Below are 13,152 nucleotides of genomic sequence, written 5' to 3' on the forward strand. Positions count from 1 at the left end.
AACCTTAGTAAATTTAACATCAATCTATACTTTAATTTTTTCCCTTTTATTTAAATTCAATTTTCCAACTTACAGAACATCCTTAGTTTCAGATGTAGTGTTCAATAATTTATCAGTTGTGTATAACACCCAGTGCTCATCACATCATGTGCCCTCCTTAATACCCATCACCTAATTACCCCATTCCCCAACTCCCCTCCCCTCCAGCAACCCTCAGTTTGTTTCCTATAGTTAAGAGTCTCTCATGGTTTTTCTCCCTCTCTGATGATTTCCCACTCAGTTTTCCTTCCCTTCCCCAATCAATGGTCCTCTGCCCTGTTTCTTATATTCCACATATGAGTGAAAATATACGATAATTGTCTTTCTCTTATTATTTCATTCAGCATAATACCCTCCAGTTCCATCCACGTTGATGTAAATGGTAAGTATTCATCCTTTCTGATGGCTGAGTAATATTCCATTGTGTATATATATACACCACATCTTCTTCATCCATTCATCTGTAGATGGACATCTTGGCTCTTTCCACAGTTTGGCTATTGTGGACAATGCTGCTATGAACATTGGGGTGCATGTGCCCGTTTGGATCACTACATTTGTATCTTTGGGGTAAATACCTAGTAATTCAACTGTTGGGTCAGGTGGCTCTATTTTTAACTTCTTGAGGTACCTCTATACTGTTTTCCAGAGTGGCTGTAACAATCAATCAACGTGATACATCACGTTAATAAAAGAAAGGACAAGAATCATATGATCCTCTCAATTGATGCAAAAAAAGCATTTGACAAAATACAGCATCCTTTCTTGATTAAAATTCCCCACAGTGTACAGATAGAAGGAACATACCTCAATATCATGAAAGCCATCTACGAAGGACCCACAGTGAATATCATTCTCAATGGGGAAAAAGTGAGAGTTCTTCCCCTAAGGTCAGGAACATGACAGGGATGCCCACTCTCACTACTGTTGTTCAACATAGAACTAGAAATCCTAGCCTCAGCAATCAGACAACAAAAAGAAATAGGCATTCAAACTGGCAAAGAAGAGATCAAACTCTCACTCTTTGCAGATGACATGATGCTTTATGTGGAAAACCCAAAAGACTCCACCCCAAAATCCTAGAACTCATACAGGAATTCAGCAATGTGGCAGGATATAAAATCAATGCACAGAAATCAGTTGCATTTCTATACACTAACAATGAGACAGAAGAAAGAGAAATTAAGGAATCGATCCCATTTACAATTGCACCCAAAACCATAAGATACCTAGCAATAAACTGAACCAAAGAGGCAAAGGATCTGTACTCTAAAAACTACAGAACACTCATGAAAGAAACTGAGGAAGACACAAAGATATAGAAAAACATTCCATGCTCATGAATTGGAAGAATAAGTATTGTTAAAATGTCTATGCTACACAGATCAATCTACACATTCAGTGCAATCCCTATCAAAATACCATCAACATTTTTCACAAAGCTGGAACAAACAATCCTAATATTTGTGTGGAATGAGAAAAGACCCTGAAAGCCAGAGGAACGTTGAAAAAGAAAATCAAAGCTGGTGGCATCACGTTGAAAAAGAAAATCAAAGCTGGTGGCATCACAATGTCAGACTTCAAGCTATATTACAAAGCTGTAATCATCAAGACAGTATGGTGCTGGCAAAAAAACGGACACATAGATCAATGGAACAGAATAGAGAACACAGAAATGGATCCTCAACTCTATGGTCAACTAATCTTTGACAAAGCAGGAAAGAATATCCAATGGAAAAAGGACAGTCTCTGGGAAAATTGGACAGCCACATGTAGAATAATGAAACTGAACCATTTTCTTACACCATACACAAAGATAAACTCAAAATGGATGAAAAACCTTAGTGTGAGACAGGAATCTATCAAAATCCTCGAGAACGGGGGCACCTGGGTGGCTCAGTCATTAACCATCTGCCTTTGGCTCAGGTCATGACCCCAGGGTCCTGGGATCAAGCCCCGCATTGGGCTCCCTGCTCAGTGGGAAGCCTGCTTCTCCCTCTCCCACTCTCCCTGCTTGTGTTCCCTCTCTCGCTGTGTCTCTCTCTGTCAAATAAATAAGTAAAATCTTTAAAAAAAAATCCTTGAGAATATAGGCAGTAACCTCTTCAACCTCTGCCACAGCAACTTTTTACTAGACATGTCTCCAAAGGCAAGGGAAATGAAAGCAAATATGAACCATTCGGACTTCATCAAGATAAATAGCTTCTGCACAGCAAAGGAAACAGTCAACAAAACTATAAGCAACCTATAGGAATGGGAGAAGGTATTTGCAAATGACATAACAGATAAAGGGCTGGTATCCAAGATCTATAAAGAACTTATCAAACTCAACACTCAAAAAACAAATAATCCAGTCAAGAAATGGGCAGAAGACATGAACAGACATTTCTCCAAAGAAGACATATAAATGGCCAACAGAAACATGAAAAAATGCTCCACATCACTTGGGGAATACAAATCAAAACCACAATGAGATACCACCTCACACCAGTCAGAATGGCTAAAATTAACAGGATAGGAAACAAGAAATGTTGGCAAGGATGCAGAGAAAGGGGAACCCTCTTACACTGTTGGTGGGAAATTTTTTTTAAGATTTTATTTATTTTTTTGAGAGAGAGAGAGAGAGGGAGGGAGAGAGAGAATGAGCAGGGAGAGAGGCAGAGGAAGAGGGAGAAACAGACTCCCCACTGAGCAGGGAGCCCACTGCAGGGCTTGATCCCAGGACCCCAGGATCATGACCTGAGCTGAAGACAGACGCTTAACTGACTGAGCCACCCAGGCACCCCTAACATCGATATATACTTTTATCTAACTTACAGTCTGTATCCAACTTTGTCAACCGACTCAGTAATCTTGATAGCATTTACTCCAACACAGGATCCAGTCTAGAATCATGTGTTGTATTTTGTTGGTGCGTGTCCTTAGTCTCCTTCAATCTGAAGCAATTTCTTTGCCTTTCTTTGCTTTTTTTGTGACATTGGCATTCTTGCAGAAAATAGTCCCTTATCATGATGTGTTAAGGGCTCTTGGAGGGGATGAGACTGGTGGAGAGAAGGGACATTAAATGCAACCATGTACATAGAACAATTTAATGCACATGATAGAATTGGGGCAAGAGACAATGTGGTTAACCATCGTGCACATGGTCAGTTCTTCAGGTCAAATCATGTTTAGACCATTGCCTCTTGGCTTTGCATTTAGACCTAAGAATTTCTCAGCCATCTTGGTTATCCTATTTATTATGGCAGACGTTAAAGTGAAGGCATCCTGCTATGTGATTACCAAGTAGTGAGAGGAGAGAGAGGAGATGGAGGAGAATGGAAGAAAGGGAAGGCGGGGGGGGGGGGGGGAAGGAAGGTGGGAATGAGGGAGGGAAGAGGGAGAAGGAGAGAGAAGGCAGTATCCCCTTTAATTATAATGCACACTGGGACCATTTGGTGTGTCAGCCATTAAATAGCCTGCCTCAGCAGCTCTTGAGGATCCCACTGTGTTTTCAACAGAAAATACATATGAGATCATCATAATGTTGATGTCTCCCTAGGAAATGCACACTCTTCTTGCCTCAGTTGACAGGGCACGGATCCCTCTGCTCTTGTGTGAACCTCACATCTCTTTCTTCCTCTTTGTTGTCCACCCCCGGGCTCATTTTGTACAGAGGAGAGAAAAGAGACTCTGTTCAGCACAATTCAGCCACCCACACGCAGATTTACCAGGTAGAAAACAAAGAATAATGAAGAAAACATCTGCCACCACCTGGGCAATTGACGTAAGTAAAGTAACAGAGATGATGCCTCTTGATGAAGTCATTAGCGAGAGCTTCTGTGTGACAAAAGGTAAAGCCTTAGCAACAAACATCAGGAGCCCTGATAACAGCTTCAGTGAAAGGAAGTCACAGGAATACTTGTTATTCAGTGGCGAACCTGGCTCTTTCTCCTTACCAGCAGAAGGGAATGAAGCAACTATGAGATCCAAGGGAGAGGCAACAGATTTGGAGTCACCTACTAGATTGTGAGTGACTTTGGGGAAGGCTCACCTGCATCTCCAAGCTTCACTTCCTTTATTAAAGGGCCCTGATAGATAACAAGTCAGAACAAAATGAGCCAAGCATGTGAAGTGCTTAGCAGAGGCTCTCGCAACACAGTAGGCAAGTGACACATGTTCACTCCTGTCCAAGGACAGGGTAATGGAGAGCAGAGCCTGAGATGGCTTGGCTCCACGTGATTCATGGAGGAGCAGAAGAGGGACACAAAAGTGGACAGAGGAAGACATTCAGCAGGGCTGTGGTCTCAGCCGAAGACCAGACCGAGCCTCATCCCAGGGGAGGTGGGGGGCCTCTGCAGCTCAGACTTGGTCCCTGGTAAGACGAGAGTGGGCCAGACTTTTGACCCTGTCTCAGTCAGTCAGTCCCTAGTTGTGGGACGGGGGAAGGTCAAGTACCTGCAGGACACAATGGTTCCATCGGCATTTCTCTGAAGGAGAGGACAGCTGTGAGCAGCCAATCCCCAGAGTAGCTGGAGGATGGGGGGAAGGGGGTGAGCACTGACCCCATGAAGGGATCTGGGTAGGACATCCCAGCCTCCACCATGGTTCCCTTCTCCCTTCTCACCTGAAGAAGGAAACCTTATAGAACCCAGGGCTAGATTATTTATAACTGAAATGGAGTCATATGATTTTTCTTAATTTTGGCTGAAAGAAGTGACCACTCACATCACAGAAGTCTCTGAAGCATGCACAGCTAATTGATTCCATGGAGACAGCCTTTTATTATGGATAACACTGCTCAATGCAGATGGTACCCGCCATGAGGAAAGTGGCCCATGCCTGTGGGCAAGTTTCAGGTGGTCCCAGTGGCCCTCAGCTGCACGGACCCACCCCAGTGCCCAGGAAGAGGTGTGGAATGCCAAAGGGCAGGGACGTTCAGAGTGGCTTTCAATTATGCCGCTCTCCTCTTTGTGTGGCTGCCCTACTTTCTGGCTCAGCATCACTAGCATACTGCCACGCCTTCCTGCACATTCCCCTTTCTAGGTCACTGAGACATGAAGTAAACATCACTTGTAATATTCATCCTTTTCTCCGAGAACTGGCAGGGGGATGGAGAAGGGTAAGAATGCAGAAGCAGTGGCTGCTGGGAGGATGGAGAATTAATTTGCATTCATTTCTCACCCTGTTAACTGGTATGTCACATTCCCGCTCACACCGTCTGGGGGCTTGTTTCCGGGGTTGATCTAGGAATGACTTAGCTCATCAGAGGTAATACGTCCTAGCACATGGCATAGATGCTGGTCAAGGGTCAAGGCTGGGCCTAGGAACCCGTGGATAATATTCATATTCTGTATTATAAGGGATGGCACATATAAATTAACCATATTTTTCTGTGACAATGACGTGTATATCTTATGTGTATTATAGCATTGTATATATACATACATATGCATATATATATTTCATATAGTTTTCTTATCTTATGTTTTGTCTTTCTTTCCTCACTGGACTGTAAGCTTTGTTAGGGTGGAGGTTTTGCCTATTTTGTTCACTGTTGTGACCCCAGCACTTAGAACAACTCGTGTTCTAGGTTCCACGGTGGATGCTCAATAAAAATTTGTTGCATACATAAATTCATATTAAAATCAATTCTTAGATTTGAATGTATTTTAAAAAGTGGGGGATGATGGTAAGGTGCTTTATTTTTAAAACAAGTCTTGTGTAAATAAGTAAGACTAGTTTAGAGGAGTCCCTTTCTAGCTGAGGTGCCCATAAAGTTCAAATATGCTTTTATCTATGCTGAAAAAAAATTGAGTTATATGGCCTCCTACCTTCTTGCTCATCATTCTTTTTCTTAGCTGTACCAGAAATTTGACTCTGTAATTTCTGTTTTGATCAATTTGATGTACAATGAGTGGAGCCAATCAAGCTTGGAAATAGAAATTTAAATTAGAATTCTAATTATGCAGGTGATTTGCTGCATAAGACATGCCTGCCTCAGTTTCTTATAAGTGTTCATTCAAGACTTCCTTTTTTTTAAAAAAAGATTTATTTATTTATGGGGGAGAGGGGCAGAGGGAGAGAGAGAATCCCAAGCAGACTCCGGCTCCCCGCTAAGCATGGAGCCCGGTGTGGGGCTTGATCTCATGACCCTGAGGTCATGACCTGAACCAAAACCAAGAGTTGGACCCTTAACTGAGTGAGCCATTCAGATGCCCCATCCCTGTGCTTCAACATCCTTATGGATAAAATGGGGATAATAATACTTATCTTTCATAGGGTTGTGGTGAAGATTATACATGTAAACATATAGAATATCTATATATGATAAATAGCCTGAGCACAGTGAACATATGGTACTATCATTTTATTCTAGCCCTTATCACTTTGTGTAATCACTGCTACTTACTTGTCTCTATCCTGTCCTGTACTGTAAGAGTCTAGCATATGTATGTCTTAAGGAAATGCCAAATGAGTGACTCCATTCTTTATTAGTTGTATCTTTTAAACATAAAATATTCACGATGTGTCTACTACGACCAATGGACTTTTCTGGATGTTGGATACTGGAGGAATTAAAAAGGCTTAGCAGATAAAATTTTTGTATTTTAAAGAGCTGTCACTGGTAAGGAAGATACACATTTAAATATGATTATTTTAATAAACAAATTTCAAAATGACCAATGAGAACTGGCAAGCTAAAAACAGAAAATAAGACAATAAAGATGAAAAGCACGGGGTCTTATATTTTAGTTTTATGATTTTTACCTGATAAAATTCTGGAAATAGTTTTTGTTGGTGGAAACATTATAATGGGCAGATTAGTAAGGTACAAACTAAGCCTAATTCCTATCCAAGGGCCTTGGAATATCCAATAAACCAATGATAATTTTTACCCACCTTCCCCATCCGAAAACACATCAAGGTGCCATTTGCTACATTTTTAAAACAGAAACATAGAATGTTCTCTTCATAGAAGCACACATGTTCAGCTCCACACCTAGCAAAACCCAGGAATGAGGGGCATCTGCCTATAACCACAGCAAGAACCTCACCCCCGAAGCCACCGGACCTCTGCTCCCCCAGGCCAGCTCTCGGACCAACTTAGCTCATTAAGCATCAAGCCAGTCTTTCTGCAAACCAGCCTCTGACCTTATACCCCAATTCCAGTGTCATGAGTTTTTGTCTTTTTCCTGACACCAAGTCCCTCTGTGGCAGCCCAGTTCCAGTGCCAGAAGCCTGCTGGGTTTCTCTGGGTCTTACTACCCTCCTTGTCACCATACCACCAAGACACATACCTTGCCAGTTTCCTTTGGAGGAGGAGGCACTGACTACTGAGTCACCATGGCCTGGCTCAGTGATCTCTCCGCTTGTACTCATCCTCCTGATGCCATTTCCCAGCTGCTTGAATGGGAGTAAGCCACCAGGCTCTCTGAGCCTCAGTTTCCACATCAGAAAAATGAGGATAATCTTACTTATCCCTCAAAGGGACTGTACACATTAAACAGACCAGTGCATGGAAACTATGGTGCCAGGAACTTAGCAGATGCCCAGTAGAGCGCTAGCTAGTCTTCCTTCCCAACCATGTAAAAAATGTGGCAGATGCACTCAAATAGTTGTCTCCTTTACGAAGTAGTGTACATTGTTACACACTGATTTATTAAGGGCTCTGCAATTGAAGTTACAAAAGCCAGGTGTCACGGTGCAAAGACTGTGTGGTCTGGGAGTGCAGAGACAAATGTCTATTGTGCCTGAAGTCACCAGTAAACATCTATGGGACCTCAGTCACATCAGTTAATCTCTGGGGGTCTCACTATCTTCATCTGTAGACAACAGGTTAAGTTAGATCATGTTTCAAGCCCTTCCTAGCTCTAAATTTTTGATTCTTTATGAAAAGTAAACAAAATCTTCATATAGTCACAAATACTACCTTCCACTAGGCCCTCACTGAATGATGAGTTGAATGATCAGGGTTTTAGGGCTCCTCTCCTGCATGTTAACAAGTGTTGTGGGTACTGGGTTTAAGGGGGAGAGAGACGAGTCCAAGTCCCTCTAATACAGTGCATCTCCAAGTGTGGTTTCTAGACCAGCCTCATCCGTATCACCTGGGAACTTACTATAAATGCCAAATCTCAGGCCCTGCCCCAGATCGCCTGAAGCAGAAACTAGGATGGGCTCAGCCACCTCTGTTTTCACAAGCTCTGTGGCTGATTTTGATGCTCCATAGACTGAGACCCACTGTTCTAATCAATGAAAGCATTGACACACACACACACCCCCTTCCCTTTGAACCGAGAAGATAGATCTATTAGAATAACATATATTCTACTTTCTGGTTTGTCCTTACTGATTTCTAGATTTTTAAAAAAATAATTAAAAAAAAAAAGCCCCTCAGGATGGCCTATCGATCAACTTAATTTCCAGTGGATTATTCTCTTTTGAAGGAGACATGTATGCCCAGCAGAAAATTAAGGAAATTGCTAAGGACAAATAATCACTGATTGCCAAGGGAACAGAAGGCCACTGATCTCCTGTTATCTCTTTTGTGAGCAGTCACTCCCTCTGCATGCAGCTCACTCCAAACATCTTCCATTTCAATACGGCAAGGATGCCTCCAAACAGTGGTTTAATTCATTGATTTTTCTTGCTATTTTCATTATCTACTTAAGCACAAAATGCATTTATGGTGGCTTCAAAGACTGCATTCAGTTGATCAAATTGCCGTATTTGAAGAAGGGTATCAGACATCACTAAACAGCCTCTTTATTAGTGCAGAAGAGCAGGATCCCAACATGTGGTGACGTCTCAACCTAAGCACATGTCTTAAGGAGTTAGTGCTGACACACAATTTAGCACCAGATGAACCGGGGAACTGGGAAGGAGTTACAGTGCTGGTCATGGGATTTGTCTGTGTAAAGCTCTCCATGGCTCCCCTTTATCTCTCAATGATATTCTGCAATGATGTTTCTGAGTCTTATCACCCACCTCACACCTATAGGCCTCTTTTCCAAGGCTTCATGTGGGAGTCCCATTGTCTAGGCAGTCTATCTATCCCCACCCTTTTCCCCATATGCCGCTACTAAATCCCACACACCAGTCATACCTCTAACACCTTATCACAGCATTCAGTTCATATGCCTGCCTGCCCCATTGAGACGGTAAGCACCTGGGGATCAGGCATTATTCCTCTTTAAATCCCAGTAGCAAGGGGCGCCTGGGTGGCTCAGTCGTTAAGCGTCTGCCTTCGGCTCTGGTCATGATCCCAGGGTCCTGGGATCCAGCCCCACAAGGGGCTCCCTGCTCGGCGGGAAGCCTGCTTCTCCCTCTCCCACTCCCCCTGCTTGTGTTCCGTCTCTCGCTGTGTCTCTCTCTGTCAAATAAATAAATAAAATCTTTTAAAAATATATTAAAAAAATAAATCCCAATAGCAGTATAATAGGTCCTTGTATCTGCTGAGTGAAATAATTTTATTTTCTGATCACACCTTCCTTTTTTCTGCAGATATTTTACCTCCAATGTAATGGCCTTATTCGGTAAAGAAAAGGCACAGAAAAAAAGTGAATTTCCTAGTGATATTACTCTCCAAGGAAAAAGTCATAGTCAAAAGCAAAATTTTCCTCCTGTTGTGCTTTTTCAGCTACCTACAGAAATAGTAATTTTTAGAGGAAGCCTGTCAAAAAGCTTGTGAACAGCGGTTAAATTAGTTTTTTATTTTTGACAAATGGTTTGTAATTAGAGTTCATATCGCTTTTTTTTTTTTTTTAAACTTTTAGAAGTCTACCAGAGATGAATACTTCCCAGGGAACAACATGAACTAAGGAAAAAAGAAAGAAACCAACCAAATTCCACATATGTAAACAGTGATGGAGGATCATTGAGAAAGACGCAGAGCAGGTAATCAGGAGCCCCTGTGTGTTAGGACACAGAGTTTCTACTCCTCCTACAGGGGACCAGTGTGGCCTTGGTTAAGTTCCCTGGCCTTTGAGGTGTTGGTTTTTCATACAGCTGCACTCTCTCAAAGTAAATGCCAACAAGATACTAGAGGAAACCATGATGATGGGAGGAGGGGAGAGGAAAGAGAGATTTTTGAACAGTATTTTCAGAGTGTGGGAGATGGTTTGCAGAAAAACGCAGCGTCTTCAGACACCTGAGGAAGAAGCAACTTCAAAAAGTATAAATGACACAATCTAGGTCAGCCCAAGAACTGACTTCTCTGAGCCTAGGAACAAAGACAGGCAGGGCGGGGGCGGAGGGGGGAAGACCCTGGAGATGATGTAGATACCATCAGGAGCCCGTCATTTGTTATCGCCAAGGAAAAGTTCCCATAGAAACACGGCGCTCAGAGCTAGATTCAAAGCCTTAGCATTAGGTAAGTCGAGGCAGCAGTTGTACCCAGCAACAGGCTTCAAGAACAAGAAAGGGGGAACTCAGGAGCAACTAGAAAGGGGACTGAGTTCAGGCTTGCAGTTTGAATCCTGCTTGGCTGAAACACAGCTGATGCACTATGTGCACGCACCTCCCAGCAAAGCAGGAGAACTCATTCCTTCCAGCCATTTAGATTCTTCATCCTATCTGCTCCCACCTCTGCTGGATGCACACACCAGACATTCAGCCTGGCTGCAGTGGAACAAGAGAGTGAATATAAATAGTGAGACTCTGAGATTCTGCTGTTCAGAGACGTTGGGGAGGAAACCAAAAATCCATTTTTATCTTAAAGGAGAGTTGTGGGTGTAGAGGTCTTCTGAAGAAGAATGCAATTACTTTAATGATTTGTATTTTTATTATGGGAAAAGTACATCCTATTTAAGGAAATGTAAACAGTTTTGAGTATTTAAAGGAAGAAAGAAAAGGAAAACCCACTGTCCCACGAGTCAAATACAATAATAGGTATATTTTAGCGTGTTTCTTTTAGTCTCTTTTGGGACACACAGACATTTAAAAATATTGCTGAAATCATTGTTTAACATTATGCATAATCATTTTTGATGGTTGGCACACAATTTATATAGTTGAACCACTTCTCATTGAATGAATTTACCATACTTTGTGTTACCGTACCTCTATAATTGAATGATAATGGGAGATATGAGGAGAAGATAAAATATTTCAAGGCCACCGAAAGAGAATGATACATGCCTTTGAAAGAATTTCAAACTAGTTAAGGGTACCTGGAGATGGGGATCTGGGAAGAAGGAACAGATGGAATTAGAAACACATGATATGTGACTAGTGTCATATGAACATATGACAGAGGAAAAATAAAAAGTATCTTTTAAATTAAGAACAAATATTTATTCAGAGGAAGATGATGATGAAGATGGCTTTATACTTGGTCATGTGGTCTGTTATTATTATTGTTATTTTTATTGCCTTTGGAAACTATGGCCAATTTACAATTCCTGTCAACTTATATGATTATTTCCAGAGAATAGATAGAAAGAGCTAAAATGACTGTGTTAAAACATATAGATATTATTGTTTCTTTTTGTTTTCCAAAAGCCTTCAACTAATGTGTCGCCTAAACAGCATACATGATTGTGTGTATTTTATCATAATCAAGCTACCATCCTTATTATTCATTTAAAAACTTTGCTAATTGATTGGTAACAATTGGTATCACTTTTTTTTTTTCCTATAGTAGTGTAGTTGGGTTTAACATTATTTTAATGTTTACTAACTTTAGTTCTTTCCTTGTTAATTATTGGTTTAAGACCATTGACAATTTGGCTGTTAAAGTGTTCATTAAAAAAAATCCATATATGAGAGTTCTTTATATAGCTCATGTATTGTATGTTACTTTTAAAGGCATATTGGCTGCAAATATTCTTCCCAGTGCCTCTTTCTGGGTAGTTGATACGTAGAAGTTTTACATTTTCAACTACATTAATGTAGTTATCATTACTTTATACTTTAGAGGGTAACAATTTGCCCAATTCATTCAGTCACTTTTCTCGAGATGTTTGCCTAAACAGTTTACACTTTGCTCCCTTACATGTCGAACTTTGGAAAGGAATTAATCATTCATTATGTCACATGCGGGTCGTGAGCAGACATTGGCTGTTTAGCTGACTGAGCTAAATAGGATCCAGAATTTATAATGTCTTCCTAAAGGCAAATTTTCTGTATGGGTTTCTAATGCTAAAAATAGGACAAATATAACCTTGCATATAAAAATAACCTAGGCCATTTTTTCTTCTTTAAAAAAAATAGTTTGAAAACATTGGTCACTGGTAGCTTATGCTACTTCGGGTAGCACTTACGGATGCATAACATCACATGAAGGAGTTCTGCAAAGTTTTAGATATTCCACTTTCTTGGTTACTTACGTTATTGGGATTCTGATTGCATTAAATATTCGTTCTTTCACCCCGGAGAAGCATACATCTGCTTCTGCTGACATCTGTTCTCCTTTGTGGGTTCTGAGGAAACATTTATTTCTTTTTTGCTTTTCTTCCTGTTTTAGCAATGTCTGCTTCTCATCTTAATAAATCACCTTTGCTTGGCAATAACTTAATAGAGGGAGAATGCATAGCAAAAGAGGGAATGTGCAGCACAGAATACAGAATTCCGGACAACATATTTGGCTTGTTGGGTGGTATCTTCTAGGCAGTACAAAAGCAGGTTCATGGTGTACTGACATCCTTTTTAAAAGGAGGCTATTAATTATAATATCAAGGTCATTCGTTTCGCACCATGTTTAGCACAGGGGACTAGGTGAACAAGTTAAGAAAGGCTCTGCTTTTGGGGTATAGTTCCAAATACATTGCTACATTTTTTGAGTCCCCTGTATCTTTCTCCAGAAGGTTACTTTTGCATCCAGGGTCTGGATCCTGCCTCCCTTTCGGAGGCACACAGGCCACGGCTCTGTTAGGAGAGGAAATGAGCAAGAGGCTCTGTACCACATCCTCAAGGCGGAACTGACTTACCTTCTCTACAGGCTCTTGGACTCCTGAGATGCTGCTCACATATCCTGATTAATTCTGTGACCCACTCAGGGCTGATACAACTGATGAAGTGAAAAGATCTTATTGAAAAAAAAAAGTCATGACATCAACTGCTTATGATTGCTTTAAGAACACAATGTTGATTGGGAGGAGATATCCAATCGACAATACATATAATGAACTTATA

At 41.2% G+C, this 13,152-nt stretch overlaps 1 protein-coding gene across 2 annotated transcripts in view; it reads right to left on the minus strand.

Annotated features, from left to right (window-relative positions):
• Positions 1–13,152, minus strand: part of GPC6 (glypican 6) — a 1,066,736-nt gene that overhangs the window by 192,447 nt on the left and 861,137 nt on the right. The window lies entirely within an intron of this gene.

The sequence above is a fragment of the Halichoerus grypus genome, chromosome 4, assembly GCF_964656455.1.
Source record: "Halichoerus grypus chromosome 4, mHalGry1.hap1.1, whole genome shotgun sequence".
Classification (NCBI taxonomy): Eukaryota; Metazoa; Chordata; class Mammalia; order Carnivora; family Phocidae; genus Halichoerus; species Halichoerus grypus.